We start from the raw sequence: 16,125 nt of genomic DNA, 5'->3' as shown, positions 1-16,125 counted from the left end.
TCGTCTGCGAACTTGAGGACTTTGATAGAGTCTGCAGTGGACCTGCAATTGTTAGTGTATAGGGAGAATAGGAACGGCGACAGTACGCAACCTTGGGGGGGCTCCTGTATTGGTGGTCCTTGGTTGGGAGATGAGTGTCCAGCTTGACGGCCTGGGATCTATTACTTAGGAAGTCCGTGATCCAGAGGCGGAGGGTGGGGTGGACTCCGAGGGCAGCGAGATACTGTACATACATCTACGTGTATGTACAGTATGCCCAGTATAGAAGTACAGATATATGGTTTGTCACCTCTGCTGTATGTATGCCCAGTATAAGGTGTGATACAAATTACACCAGAGAGGAAATGTGTGCATCAACCAAGTGAACCTGACAAATCTGGCTTTGCAAATTTGGCCTATTGGCTGATCACGAGACATTGCTCATGCAAATATGCATTTGCTTTCGCATGCCTAAATATGCAGGGTCAAAAACCAAAACCGCAAAACAATCGCCCTGCGGGAATTAGTTCATGCTACATAGCACTATCCAGGGGCGCCACGAGGAGGCTTCCCATTGCCCCCAATTTGATACAGCTCTGGGGTTTGGACACAGAGCTACGTCACAATCTCGCTCCCTTCATGTTCTCATTGTTCAGAGATTCTGCAAGGCTGGCTGAGCTCCAGCTGGCCTGCAAGCTGCCTGTGCCCTGAAAACCTCCGTTTGACATGTCCTGGTTTCATAGCACAGATTCTGCAAGATTATTCCTAATCTTCCAGAAATGCTTGCAGTCTTGGACTGGCTCGCCATGTGAAGTATTAATCTCTAAGCGATTTTTTTTTTTCCTTTTGTGGGGGAAGAGAAATGGCTCATCCTCCTGTGAAATACGGACATGTGGGTCTAGGTCAGGTGGTAAAGTTGTGACTGAGGCAGTTTTCTGCCCATCTGGGTGGCTGGGGAGTGGAATCTCTTGCCGCCTCTTGTGCAGCATCCGGTGCGGAGATTTCCTGTAGTAACTCGTGGTTTCTGTGAAGCCAAAGTGAAGGTGTTACTCTTCAAGAGCCAGAATTGTCAGTGATTTTACTGGATGTGCTGCTGAATCTATAGATGGAGTGCTGAGCAGCGCTAGTTGGCACAAGATTTTGTGCTGCTTCCAATTCTGGAAGAATTATGATGGCAAGCGGATTCATGCGCGCTTGTTACATACAATGTTGTAAAACGCGACTGCAAACGCGCATGAATCCGCTTGCAAACCGCTCAGACAAAACGCTAGCGGTAGCGTATCGCGTTTGCTGTTTTCAGTGGGTTCCAGGCCTAATGGTGTATACACACTTGAAAGATAAATGAAAGATCATAGACCAATTTTACCCCCTTCCATGTAGTATGAGAGCCATACCTACACAGTCTATTCTATGGAGCTGCACTCCCCATCAGATAAAATCTTTGCAAGATGCTGCACACACAGATGCTGTACACATGCAACAGATCAGTATCTGCAAAAGATGTGTTCCTGCAAATTGCATTCATAGTCTCTGATATCTGCAGATCATCATACACACCTTTAACAGACATTCATCTGCGGATCAGACAATCATCTGCAGATCTGAAAATCCGTCCTGGTGGATCTGATCTGCAGATGAATGTCTGTTACACAAGGTGTGTATGATGATCTGCAGATATCATAGACTATGAATGCAATTTGCAGGAACAGATCTTTTGTAGATGCTGATCTTTTGTGTCTGTACAGCATCTGTGTGTGCAGCATCTTACAAGATACAAGATGGATTTATTCGCCAAGTGCGGGGGTACCGTACTCGGAATTGCTTGTGGTATACATGGCAAAGGCAAAATACACGTCAACAGTTGTCTATCTTGCATATATGGTTACAAGTACAGATACGAGTACCTAGACTAAACTGAAAGGATTAACAGTCCATTTTACGTTTTACGTCTGCAATTTCTACCATTTTTACATGCTGCTGCGTTAGTATATAACCCTGACGGAGTCCAAGCAGCCTTAACAGGTACGATGACATCATGGATCATTGCTAGTGAGAGTTGGATGCAGAAATGCATGCTGATTGCGGGCAAGGAGGGAATAGTCAGGCGTCAGTGTTGTTGCAAAGAAATCTTGCAAAGATTTCTATCTGATGGGGAGTTCAGCTCCATAGAATAGACTGTGTAGGTATGGCTCTCATACTACATGGAAGGGGGTAAGATTTCTGTCTGATGGGGAGTTCAGCTCCCTAGAATAGACTGTGTAGGTGTGGCTCTCATACTACATGGAAGGGGGTAAGATTTCTGTCTGATGGGGAGTGCAGCTCCATAGAATAGACTGTGTAGGTGTGGCTCTCATACTACATGGAAGGGGGTAAGATTTCTGTCTGATGAGTGCAGCTCCATAGAATAGACTGTGTAGGTATGGCTCTCATACTACATGGAAGGGGGTAAGATTTCTGTCTGATGGGAAGTGCAGCTCCATAGAATAGACTGTGTAGGTGTGGCTCTCATACTACATGGAAGGGGGTAAGATTTCTGTCTGATGAGGAGTGCAGCTCCATAGAATAGACTGTGTAGGTATGGCTCTCATACTACATGGAAGGGGGTAAAATTGGTCTAAGATCTTTCATTTATCTTTCAAGTGTGTACACACCACTAGTGTAGTAGTTTCACGTTGCTGTGGTTCATTAACTATTTCGCATCCAGACCTTGTTTTCCCCTTATGGACCAGAGCGGTTTGATGGTTTTAGCGATGTCCCTATTTAATCGGCCATAACTTTATCCTAACTGACACCTAAATGATCTAGATAGCGTTTTTTTCAGGAAAAATTAGTTTCATTGGGGGTATTTTGTCCTATGAAAAATGTTTTCTATGCATTTTAATGGGAAAAAGAGGGGAAAAAAGAAAAATGCATTATTTCTCAGTTTTACCAATTCTAATTTAAAAATAAAAAGTACTACTGTATATATAAATAACATGCCACCAGTATTAGCCCCCCCCCCCCAGGGTAGATAGCCAGATGTGTCCCCAGTATAGCCAGATGTGTCCCCAGTATCAACCCTCCAGTATAGCCGATGTGTCCCCTGGTATTAGGCTCTCCCAGTATAGATAGCTAAATGTGCCCCTGCCATTAGCCCCCCTCCCCCAAAGCATAGCTAGCCAGATGTGCCCCTTGTGTTAGTTCATCTCGCAGTTAACCAGCTGAGCGGTCTGGACGAGCTCAGCTCGTCCAACACCGCCAGCGGCTGCCGCTCAGGCCCTGCTGGGCCGATTTTGATGAAATAAAAAGCAGCACACGCAGCCGGCACTTTGCCAGCCGCGTGTGCTGCCTGATCGCCGCCGCTCTGCGGCGATTCGCCGCGAGCAGCGGCGAAAGAGGGCCCCCCTAGCCGCCTGAGCCCTGCGCAGCCGGAACAAAAAGTTCCGGCCAGCGCTAAGGGCTGGATCGGAGGCGGCTGACGTCAGGACGTCGGCTGACGTCGATGACGTCACTCCGCTCGTCGCTATGGCGACGATATAAGCAAAACAAGGAAGGCCGCTCATTGCGGCCTTCCTTGTTTATTATGGGCGCCGGAGGCGATCGGAAGATCGCCTCCGGAGCGCCCTCTAGTGGGCTTTCATGCAGCCAACTTTCAGTTGGCTGCATGAAATAGTTTTTTTTTTATTTAAAAAAAACCCTCCCGCAGCCACCCTGGCGATTTAATCAGAACGCCAGGGTGGTTAATAGTGGAGAGAGCTAACTTTTCTGCTCCCCCTGGAGTATGGCTAGCCATATGTGCCCCCATAATTAGGAATCGCCACCCCCCCTACCCCCACCAGGACTGTACATTAGAAGCCCCCCCCCTTCCCCTATTATGCAGCCTCCCCCTCCATGCAGAGATCTGTGAAAAAAAGAATGTGCAGCAAGCCTGGGTCACCTTTCCTTTATCCAGCGATGATTCTGCAGCGGCAGCCTCTGTATTCAGCTTCACAGCCACCTCCGTACTGCCCCGTACACGAGTCCCAGTTTGATGACGTAGGTCTACTGTACTGCTGGAATAAGTGGGTAATGTCCTGTGATCAGCACTGGAGCTAGCTCAGACCTCTTTGAACTTGCTAGTGAAAGTGAAAATAAACAATTGAATTTCTAGTGGTAATCCTATATGGGGCTTTCCTGGTATTGCATATGATTTATCCATTTACTGTAATCCAGGATTGAACTTCATCCCAATCAGTAGCTGATACCCTCTTTCCCATGAGAAATCTCTTTTCTCAAACAGATCACCAGGGGGCTCTGTATGGCTATTGTGGTGAAACTCCTCCCACAGCGTAACGTCAGGACCATGGCTCTGACATCACACTGTGGGAGCCTTGTTGCATTGTGGGAAATAACAGCTGTTTCTAACTGCTAAATCTGCAGCATCTCCTTTCACTGACCTCACCTGCCAGCAGTAAAGAGGTCTCCTGTGATACACTTAAGTATAAGCAAGAAGTTTTAAATCAGGATGATACCATTTATTGGCTAACTACAAATGAATAAGAATAAACAAGCTTTCGGCCTTGCAGCCTTCGTCAGGTTTACATCCTGTTAGTTTGCAAGCTGGTGGTACACAGCTTATATACATGCAACATCAAAAGGGAAAACAGATATTTTTTTCAAGCATAAATACGTCATTAAGATGCCTTAATACAGACTGTTTTCCCTTTTGATGTTGCATGTATATAAGCTGTCTGTACCACCAGCTTGCAAACTAACAGGATGTAAACCTGACGAAGGCTGCAAGGCCGAAAGCTTGTTTATTCTTATTCATTTGTAGTTAGCCAATAAATGGTATCATCCTGATTTAAAACTTCTTGCTTTTACTGATGGCTAACACGGTACAACACCCTACTGCTACACTTAAGTATGTAAATCAGGGAGAGGAAAGACTTTGCAATGGGCAAACACTGACTTGATGATTTATAAATCATTGTAAAAACGGAGCCCTTTTTTTCATTGCATTAATTTCACTGCAGTTCCTCTTTAAAGGATTTTCGATGTGAAAATAAAAATGTAGTTTTGCGCAGGCGCAGTATGCGCCAGATGGCGTTGAGTGTCTACACAGGTGCAGAAGAGACGACCGCACCCCCCTACAAATCCGGCTATTCAGATGCAATTTTTCATTACCACCGGTGCCGCATCTCATTCCTAAACTGAAGTGGCACGCTGGTGGAGACCGTAGCATTAGCTTTACACATCTGAATTTTGTCTTGTTGGCACGACTGCTGGTGGAGGTGGTCAATGTGATGCTAATAATTGTGGCTCGTATGCAAATTTCATGCAACTTATATGCATTTTTGCAATTGGTGCGATGAAGATAACTTCCTGTGCAATTGGCATGAAATGTGAATACCCCGCAGGGGCAGCAAAGTTCAGAATAGACTGGTCAGAGAAGGGTGCTGCAGTATTCTGCAAGGGATGGGGGGGGGGGGGGGGTACGTGAGCATTCATAGCTGCATCCTCTCAAGAAGAAAGAGATTAGTGTGGTTTTGTATTTAGAGATCATAGGAGGATACATGGGAGGGAAAATGAATCCGACGGTGGAAAGTATTGCAATTTCTGTTCTGTTTTAATATGGAGGAACTCCAGTGAAAATAATGTAACAAAGTGCTTCATTTTTACCATAATTATGTATAAATGATTTAGTCAGTGTTTTCCCATTCCCATTGTAAAATCTTTCCTATCCATGATTTACAATCTGACATTTTTACTGCTGGCAGATGAAATCAGTGGAAGGAGATGCTACTTGTTTTTTGGCAGTTGGACTTAGATTGGGATGAAGTTCAGTTCTTGGTCACGGTTGCTCTTTAAGGCTGCTTTCACAGTGGGACGTTACAGGCGCACATTAGAGCAGCCTGTAACGCACCCCACCGCACAGCAATGAAAAATCAATGGGCTGTTCACAGTGCCCACGTTGCGTTACACAATAACGATGCACGTTCGTTTGAAGTGCAGCATACTGTGCGTACTAGCGGCTTAAGCCGCGTTAGGCTGTTTGAACATGCTCAGTACGGGTGTTTTTTTTTTTTTTATAATATTTTGTGGGCGGAGAGGAGGCAGGGGGGGGCGCTACGTAGCCAGGCACATGGCTACTTCATATTCACTGCACTTAGTGTTTACTTCCAGGAGCGGCTGCTGATTGGCTGGCGGGACCTCGTGATGCGGAGAGCTCCGCTTACGTGGTCTCCGCAGCGCATCCCAGAGAGCAGACGCACCAAGAGCTGCTTTTAACGCGGCTCTTGGTAGCGTCCTGCTCCAACACCACCAGGTGTTGCATTAGGGGCACGTTATGCGACCTTAACGTGTCATCTAACGCAACGTCTTAGTGGGAAAGAAGCCTAAAGGAATACAGAGCTGATTAAAAGGAAACGTTTTATACGTACCTGGGGCTTCCTCCAGCCCCATCCGCTCGGATCACTCCCATGCCGCCATCCTCCGATGTCTGCAGCTCCAAGAAAGTGAGTGGCCATAAATAGTATTTGTCAGGCTTGTTGAGTTACCCACAGGTCCTTGCCCCATGCCTAGGCAAATAGCTGACTCTGATCCCTGAAAGCAGGTGTGGTATTCCAAAGTCCTCCTGCATTTATTCTCGATTACTCTTGTGGCTGATTGTCATTTGTTGAGGTAAATGACATTATAAGCAGCTGATGGCTACAGGCTTGTCATCCCTCTATCTGCTGAGTTGTGGGGAATTGGGCCTGGCTGATTTGCAGTGTGTAACAATTTGTAGATTGGCTATCCAGGCCCGGTGCAGGAACGCTTCAGCCTCCTGGTTTCTTTGCACTTTTTCAGATGTTTGGTTTCCTGTTTTGCACTTTTGTCGGTTGAAGCTTTTTCTGTATCTCTGTAGATAGTAATGCTTTCCACTTGCAGCTCGTTGCTCCGCTTACAGATGGCTTTGTGCCTGTTTACACTATGAATCATCACTGCGTTCCAAGACTAGGTGAATACTGCTGGCGGGTTTTGTGTGTACCAGTCACGTGATTCTATGAACCTTTTACTCTGTAGACCTAATGAGTACAAAATTACAGCATGTAATAAGACAGATTTATAGCATATGGTTATGGTGGCATGTCGTACCATGTCAGCCATTGGTGGAAGCAGATATTCTCGGGATATTCTTTTTATTTGGTTTGTACCACTATAACCAGACTGCTCAGATGTTTTCGGGCATTCTGCTACTGCAGCTTATAGGAGCCCTTGGTTGTCTGAAACTTTGCTCTTATCTACTCCGCTAATAAAAAGGAGTTTGAAGCTCCAGTTACCGTAGCGAATACTGTGGTCAGGGATGAGCTTTATTACAAGTTGGAAGTTCTGGCTCTGAATGCGGAAGTGTCCGCCGCTGGAACGCACCAGAATGCAGAGGAGTGGACCTGAACTCTTGTACAGGACAGAAGGAAAACCTAGAAAAATGCACCCTGTATGAATTTGGAGAGTTTAGCCTATCTAATACGCAGCAGTTAGTGACACTGAAGCAAAAAAAAAAAAAAACCCAAAAAACTTACAATGAATTGTATGTGGCGTACAGATGATTATTAGATCACTAGTGACCTTAGCCCATTTAAAAATGGGCTAGGTCTGTCTTTACTTTGCCGCGCGCACACACTCTGGCCCCGTCCTCCCCCGGCTCTCGGCAGTGTCTCTGTCCCTGTGTTTACCTCTGTAAGGGTCACTCTCGTCGCGCGTGACACTACAGAGGTAAACACAGACCGCTGCGACACGCTGCGTGTCGATAGCGCGGCTGTGATTTAAGTTCCCCCTGCGCTCTGCTATCCCCCATAAATCACAGTCGCGCTGTCGACACGCAGCGTGTCGCAGCGGTCTGTGTTTACCTCTGTAGTGTCACTCTGCGTGGTCCTCCGCCTCCTGCATAGCTCCGGTCCCAGCCCGGAAGGGAGGTGAGCAGGGACCGGAGCTATGCAGGAGGGGGGGGGGGTGGCGAGAGTGACCTTTACAGAGGTAAACACACAGCCAGCTGCATGTCGACAGCGTGGCTGTGATTTATGGGGGATAGCAGAGTGCAGGGGGAACTTAGGGGGGGATGGAGATAGCAACAGAGGCTGGGCAGTATAGGCAGACCCAGCCTCTGTGTGCGGATTTCATTCTTAGGAAGCCACCTGGGGTTCTCTTTCAATGTTCTTTCCTAGGCCTATGGGATGTAATGATCCTCTAGCCATCCTTTTGAAAGGGCTGGGGGAGATGTGAGCAGCCTTTGTATAGCTTTCTTCCTCTCCTCTGCAGGAATTGCTGTAGGAATAGTCTTGTGCTGCAGTAAACACATTGTGCCGATATGAAAGCACAGATATTCACTCGCTCTTAATATCAAGCAATGCAGTAAACAGCATTTTTCATGAGCCTTGTCCTTGAACATGTTCTGATGCCACCCACCTGTCCCCCCTCCCTACCAGACACTAGATATTTCTACATGTATATTTTGCATGGCTGCTGCCATGGTAACTGGAGTGCAGTGTTGGTGACTGCTGAGTAGCACATACCATTTCCTACAGACCTGTTAGTGCCACAGTCCCAGCAATGTAGCAGATATTTGTATGCTCTTGCCTTCAATCGTTGCCTTTAATGAAATGTTGTTGTTGTTGTTGTAGTCTGGTGGTTGGGTGCAGATAGCTCGCTAGTGCTGGGAATACATTATGAGTTTTTTTTTTTTTTTTAGCAGATTTACTTTTTGATCAATTTTTTTATTTATTTTCATTCACTTCTATGAGAAAATCGTTCAGAAAAATGAGAAAAATCAGATCGGACCTGTCAAACGATTAGTCGAGCAATCTATCTGCCGAAAAACTCATGGTGTAGTCCTAGCATTAAAGCCGGTTTCTCAGACGTGATATACTGTAGGACTGAGATGCCGGCCTTTCCCCTATATTCTGCACAGTACATGTCGGTTTCTGCCATTGTGTTGTACACACCTATTGGCTCTGTCTTTGTGATTGGTCTGTTGCCTAGAACAAGTCTAGCAAGGCGTGTAAAGCTGTTCTGGCCCTTGGCCTTTTTACACTTGCACTCTGTATCTTGTAAAGAGTAGTAGAATGTAAGGATGGTAGCTGCCAACCTGGAGAGAGAGAGGGGGGGGGGGGGGGGGATTCTGAATGTTTCACTCCATCCTTAAAGCATAGCTCAAGTGAGGCAGGCCATGGCCTTAACTTTTTTTTTTTTTTTTCTTTTAAAAATGCCAGTGTTCTTTTAGTTTCAATATTGATCATTTTACCTCTATTGCTTGCGAGTTTCTCCCATGCAGATCCTATCCCTTCAAGTGAGTGGTTAAACGACTGAAGTGAGAGGGATATGGAGGCTGACAGATTTCCTTTTAAACCATGCACATTGCCTGGATGTCCTGCTGATCCTCTGCCTCTAATATGTTGAGCCACAGACCCTGAACAAGCATGCAGCAGATCAGAGGTTTCTGACAAAAATCTCACAAGATTAGCCACATGCTTGTTTCAGGTGTGTGATTCAGGGCTGGTTCAGACGGACGCTTGCGGAGCGTTTACCGCCAGCATTCGGGGCTTGGCGTTAAACGCTCCCATTCAAGTGAATGGGAGCGTTTGTACCAAGCTTTTACGCGCGTTTACACGAACGCGGCGTTCGGGTCCCGATTTTCCCTGGCGTTAAGCTTCCAGGGGCGGTTAACTGCGATGGGTAATGTTCCCCTAGAGGAAGAAAAAACGTCACCGCATCCGAACGCAGCGCGAACGCTGCTGAAAGCCCGAATGCATCGCCGCCGCAACGCCAGCGAACGCGACGCCAACGAACGTCCGTCTGAACCAGCCCTCAGACACAACTGCAGCCAGAGATAAGCAGGTGTGCCGGGCAACTGGTATTGGATACATGAAGGACTTGCTGAAGCTGCACCGCACCTCTCACAACCTCAGATCAGCAAGTTCTATAAACTTGGTCACTCCCAGAGTGCACCTCAAAAAATCTGGAGATAGAGCCTTCTGTCATGCTGCCCCTACTCTTTGGAACTCCCTCCCACACCCAGTAAAGACAGCACCATCCCTGGAGCTATTCAAATCCAGACTGAAAAGCCACCTGTTTAGCCTGGCATTTCCAGACTTATAAAATCCTTCCTCTGTACCACGATGGTCGGAGCCATGCTTATGCACTTTGAGTCCTATGGGAGAAAATGCTTTACAAATGTTATTTGTTGTTGTTTAAAAGGAAATATGGCAGCCTCTGTGTACCTCTCACTAGGTTCCATTTTAAGAAAATATTCTAGCTACAGGGGCAGCACTCCAGACAAGAAACTGGCATTAGGGCTGGAACCCACTACAGCGATTTTGTGAGCATCTAAAAAGTGATTTCCCTAAACGCTCAGCTAATGTTAATGGATGGGCCAAATTCCACTGGAGCGATTGCCATTAGCAAAATCACAAACGCAGGACATGCAGGATTTTTAGGGTTTAGCTGTAGCGGTATATAAATGCTGGTGTAATCGCTTGTCAAAAACCTACGCCGCGATTTTGCTAGCGTTTTGAAATTACTACACCATGTAAAAAAAATTAATTGAAAGGATCAATCAAAGTTAAAACTAATTGCTACACAATTGCTGGCAAAACGCGTACTTTTTAAAATCTTTACCGAAATCGCTTACTAAACACTAGCGATTGCGATTAGCGATAGCGGTTTGTAGTGGGTTCTAGGCCTCAGTCAGAAGTAAAAAATGGTGGCTTCTAGAGTAGGTAAAATATTAAGGAGTTTTTGGGCAAATCTGGATAATGATCCTGGTCGCCGGTGCAGTGCGCCCCAAGTGGCTGTAGCCCTGAAGTGCTTTGAGTCCGCCAGGAGAAACTTGCGATGTGTAAATGTTGTCTTGTCTTCCTGATTGAACGCGGCCATACATGTGTTTTTTTTTTTGTTTGTTTTTTTTATGAAATCCTGAATTATTTTTAAATTATTTACCTTATTGCAAGGTGTCACCTCCCACTTCCTGGGCAGGATTGTGTTGCATGCTGGGACAGATGCACAGGCTCCCAGAGTAGCAAATGGAAACTATTTTTTCTCTTCAAGTGAATTATGTTTTTAAAGATGGTGGTAGTCTAAGTTTGATGCAGCTACCCACTTAACTTTTTTTTTATTTTTTTTTGTATTTACAATGCTGTTGGTTTATCAGTCCTTTTTTTAGTTTGATTCCTCTTTATTGCAAATTATGTTGCATTTTGAAGTTTAGATCGGCAATCGCATTTCACTGGTCTGATTTCTAGCTTCATTTGCATCACAGCAAAAATCTGCATATTATTGATCTGCCATGGTGTCCTCCATAGCTCTGTAATGCAAGTTGCTGTGTAAGGAACAATCATTTTTTGCATTACATTGCGCCAGATTGCCAAGCGGACTGCAAAGTGCAATGGTGTGTTGGAGTCTGGAGCAGATGCACTTCCACCAGCCCTCTGTGGGAAATGGATCCGCTGTTGGGTTAAATCCCGCTGATCTGATTTTTGCGTAGTGGTTCTCTTTTGCAGGCTGACAATTGTGAGCGGTTCCCATCAGTGTTCTTCCCAGACTCTTTTAGGCGGGTGCTCCACCCGGCTAGTTTTGGTGAGCACCCGGCTGTTATTGACTCATCTCCTCCTATGCTGTAATGATGGGTACACACCATAAGATTTTCCTCTCGATAGATGGATTTGATAATTTCCAACATGTATAACTTCTAAACGATTCTGCGCTCTATTTCTCATTTAAGTGAATGGAAAAGAAGAAAAACGAGTGGAAGATAAGAGAATCGAGCGAAAAAAACGATTGGGTGCAAATTTCGAGCGGAAAAACACATCGTGTGTGTACCCAACACGCCCCACCCGACTACTTTTTCTTGCCACCCGGCTGGAAAACAATTCTAAGAACACTGCATCACCAACTTAATATCTGTCAACTATGCTTGAATTCTCCTTCTTGAGTAGCTGCAGCCTTTGTCAAATAAGGGGTGTGATAGTTCAGCCAGAGTTTGTATAGAGTGGTGAAAATCCCCTTTCTAGTTTGGTTTTGCAATCAGTGTACCTGTATGGGAGAATTTGCCACTTGCTTGAGATGACTGGAAATGGGATAATTCATCGCCATTATCCTAGAGCGCAAAAACATTAAAGTGGACTTGAACTCTTGCACAGGACTGAAGAAATACATAGAGAAATGCACCCTGTATGTATTTAGAGTTTAGCCTGTCTATTTCCCCCTCATTGGTGTCTAATCATAGGTTGTAATTTGATCTCTCCCCTGTCACCTGACTGCAATGGCAGAAAGCACAGGATGCTAACAATATGTCTGCTTCCATGAATCGGGAAGTAGGAACAGTGAGGATTTTAGGATTTGTATCCGCTGTAACAAAAATGTTTTCTGTACATGTTATGCTTTTGCGTATTTTTTTTAGAGCAGAGAGGACATTCTGAGTTCGGGCCTGCTTTAAGTCATGGAGAATGCGGCAGGTAGTACATTTGTCAGGATTTTATCCTTGCTCCTATCTGTGCACCTTCTTGCTTGTGCAAAATCCTAAGCAAGTTCACTCTACACACAGTTCTCTCTCCTTATCTGACACATTTGTCACAGAGACTGTCAGTGTTTACATAAGTGGGATATAGCTCTGTCCTCTGAGGAGAGGGTGAAACTTATGTAAACAGTAGCAGTAGGGTATTGTACCGTGTTAGCCATCAGTAAAAGCAAGAAGTTTTAAATCAGGATGATACCATTTATTGGCTAACTACAAATGAATAAGAATAAACAAGCTTTCGGCCTTGCAGCCTTCGTCAGGTTTACAGGATATAAACCTGACGAAGGCTGCAAGGCCGAAAGCTTGTTTATTCTTATTCATTTGTAGTTAGCCAATAAATGGTATCATCCTGATTTAAAACTTCTTGCTTATGTAAACAGGAAGTGGCTGTATCTGCTGTTCATCGAATTATTTCAGCACTGGTAGGTTGGGCACAGCAGTGTATTCAGGCTGCTGATTTGTTCTAGTGAAAGTTCTGTAAAGTGTTAGGTTAGGGGATTGTGACTTTCTGCTCCTACTTCCTCTGTACTTATGATTGTGCACGGTTTATTCATCTTGCGGGTGTATGTGTGCAGTGATTCTGCTGCAGTAGGCAGGACTAGCTGCACATGATCTCTTCCTGATGCAAGGCATCATTACTTCTGTATACAAAGTACTGCTATATCGTGCACTGGAATGCCCCTATATTTCCATTAGTGCACAGTCAGGTTATGCAAACATTCACTAAAACTTAGTGTAAACTTTAGCACACTCAGTGTGAGAACTAAGAAATTTCCTCACTCTGCCCGGGAAGAAGCTGCTGCATTCTGTGTAATATCTGGAGCTTCTTGGAACACCCAGTATATGGGGAGTGCCTGATATTCCCATACACATGGACGGATGAGAAATCCAGGAGACTGCTCCAGCTCTGGTCTCGTCTAGAGACTTCCCCTTCCTGTGCCTTGCTTTGCAATCTGCAGATATAGAAAGCTGGCCATAACCTTGTGATTTTTTTTTTTTTTTTTTTTTTTCCCTATTCGATTTCTGGCAGAAACCTTATTGCCTCAACATGTCCAATTGATTTTGTTGTAAAACTGGGTGGGACAGAGATGGTCAATTGATGAATTATGATTCATAAACTTTTAGTAGCTGGCATGCAATTGTAGAATTCAAAATGTCTTCAAGTACAACTGCCATATTCATTTTATTTTTAGGTGACCGTGTTCTCCCCAGAACTTTTTTCTAGCCGGGTGGCATGAAAACGCAGCCGGGTGGGGCAATATGAGAGAATGCAGGTCTGGTGCTTCTTTGCGCAACTCTGTTTATAGCATAGGAGGAGGTGAGCCGATGACGGCCGGGTGCTCACCTAAACTAGCCGGGTGGAGCACCTGGCTAAAAGAGCCTGGGGAGAACACTGAGTTATACCATTTGCCTGGCTAGCCTGCTGATCCTCTGCCTCAAAATACTTTTAGCCATAGGCCCTGAACAAGCATTATTGTCAGATCTGACCAGATTAGCTTCATGCTCCTTTCTGTTGTGGTTCGGACACTACTGCAGCCAAATAAAACAGCAGGGCTGCCAGGCAACTGGTATTATTTAAAAGGACAACTAAAGTGAAAGGGATATGGAGACTGCCATATGTACGTATTTATAAGCAATACCAGTTGCCTGACTCCCCTGCTGATCCTGTGTCTCTAAAGCCGCATCTACACGCGTAGATGCGGTCGCGATGCTCCTTATCAATCGAGCCGCTGATGCAGCTCGATTGATAAGATCCGACAGGACGGATCTCCCCACCGCCGATTCCCTGCTCACTCCCCGCGAGGGGACAATGGTAGGGAATCGAGCGGGTATTGATTCCGGCGAGCGGGAACGCGGCGGGGATGCGGAAGAGGCGATCCGGCGGCTAAACGAGCCGCCGGATCGCCGCCTCATCTACACGTGTAGATGAGGCTTAATACTTTAAGCCATAGACCCTGAGCAAGCATGCAGCAGATCAGGGGTTTCTGATATTATTGCCAGATGTGACAAGATTAGCTGCATGCTTGTTTCTGGTGTGATTCAGACACTACTGCAGCCAAATAGATCAACAGGGCTGCCCGGCAACTGGTATTGTTTATAAGGAGATACATTTGGCAACCTCCATATACTAATCAATTGTCCTTTAATTGTGAGCCTGGCATATGATTGCTTCTCTATAGACACAGAGTGTTTGTACTGTGCAGTGCCAATGTGGATGGTGTGCCTGTTCATAGTCTGTCACCTGGTATGTGATTGGCTCTCCTTAGGCACAGAGTGGCTGTGCAGTGCCGATGTGGTTGTTCTCTGCCCAGGAGCATGTTTCACCTGATAATTCTCAAGTCACGTCTGCAATATGGATTGTATATACTTGTCTATTAATAACTATGCTCTTCTTGTTTCAGAATCGACCTACTTTTTGGGGAAAAAAAGCTGGATGTTTATATGGGCATAACGCATCGCTGCTTTCAACTATGGAGTCGGTAAATATCCCATTTTAGTTTTTCTGCCTCTGTATTCTCTGCTGCTTGTGATTCTGTCTTGTGTAGTTGTATTTCCTGTTCGGCTGAATGCCTGAACAGGCCAGTATCTGCTTCCAGGAACTTTTTCTTGCATAACGCCTGTCTTTTTGTGTTAAATAAGGTTTCAGTTGTTTTGGGCAATTGTTACTGTTTGAATTTTATTATAGAACTTTCTTTCGCAACGTTTTGTACTTGTGTAGTCAGACTGCTGGGATCCTTCCAGGTTTTTGGTTATGCACAATTTTCCTGTTGTGCAACTTTGTTGGGTTGATGCTCCTAGCTGTTCTTCACACTGTTTGTGCCGAGTCATGCCTGTTCATTTTCTATTAGATATTGCTGATGTTTTGGTGCAGCTTGATTGGTGGAATAATTTAAGACCATGTGACCAGGATGTGGTCTTTTTTATGTTTGTATTTTTTCATAAGATGATTGAGAGAGTTTTTGGTTAAAGGGGATCTAAAGTGATAGTAATGGAGGCTGACATTTCATTTTAAACAATCCCAGTTACATGGCTCTCCTGTTAATCCTGCAATAAACCTGCATTGTCTTACTTCCTGCTTTCAAGAAAGCAGACATGTTAAAGTCCTGTAATTTAAGCCGTGGCAGCCAGCTGACTCAACTGAGAGATCAAATTACAACTTGTGATTAGACACAGATGAGGGGGAATTAGAGAGGCTAAACTCTCTAAATACATCCTTCTGTCCTGTGCCAGAGTTCAGGGCCATTTTAAAGTCTGGTGCACATCATATCGATTTATTTCCGACAGGCCCAATCTGATTTCTGATCGTTATTGATTAATTTTGTATAGAAGTGATCAAAAAGTTGATTAGTAAAACGATCAGAAATCAAACTGGGCCTGTCGGAAATAATGGATTTGACCGGTCTGACACCAAAGTGCATGGTGTATGTACCAGGCACAATACCTTTAAGCCCCATCTACACGATACGATTCTTTGTGCGATTCGATTACGATTCTATTTACGATCCGATTAAATCCGACATGCCCGAACAGGATTCGATTCAATTAGATTTGCCATTGTTTTTCAATGGCAAATCGAATTGAATCGAATCCCGATCGGATTTAATCGGATCGTAAATAGAATCGTAATCGAATCG

The 16,125-nt window shown here is 45.1% G+C and overlaps 1 protein-coding gene across 2 annotated transcripts in view; it reads left to right on the top strand.

Annotated features, from left to right (window-relative positions):
* Window positions 1-16,125, top strand: part of ANKRD11 (ankyrin repeat domain containing 11) — a 282,262-nt gene that overhangs the window by 38,775 nt on the left and 227,362 nt on the right. The window contains exon 2 of one of the 2 annotated variants that reach the window (XM_068259482.1): window positions 14,893-14,970. The exons of the other annotated variant lie outside the window; for it this stretch is intronic. The gene's annotated coding sequence lies outside the window, so the exon portion shown is untranslated. The remainder of the gene's footprint in view (window positions 1-14,892; window positions 14,971-16,125) is intronic. 2 annotated transcript variants of the gene reach the window in all.

This window comes from Hyperolius riggenbachi, chromosome 11 (assembly GCF_040937935.1).
Source record: "Hyperolius riggenbachi isolate aHypRig1 chromosome 11, aHypRig1.pri, whole genome shotgun sequence".
NCBI classification, from domain to species: domain Eukaryota; kingdom Metazoa; phylum Chordata; class Amphibia; order Anura; family Hyperoliidae; genus Hyperolius; species Hyperolius riggenbachi.
Note: the sequence above shows the minus strand (reverse complement) of the source record. Positions and strands in the feature narration are given on the sequence as shown.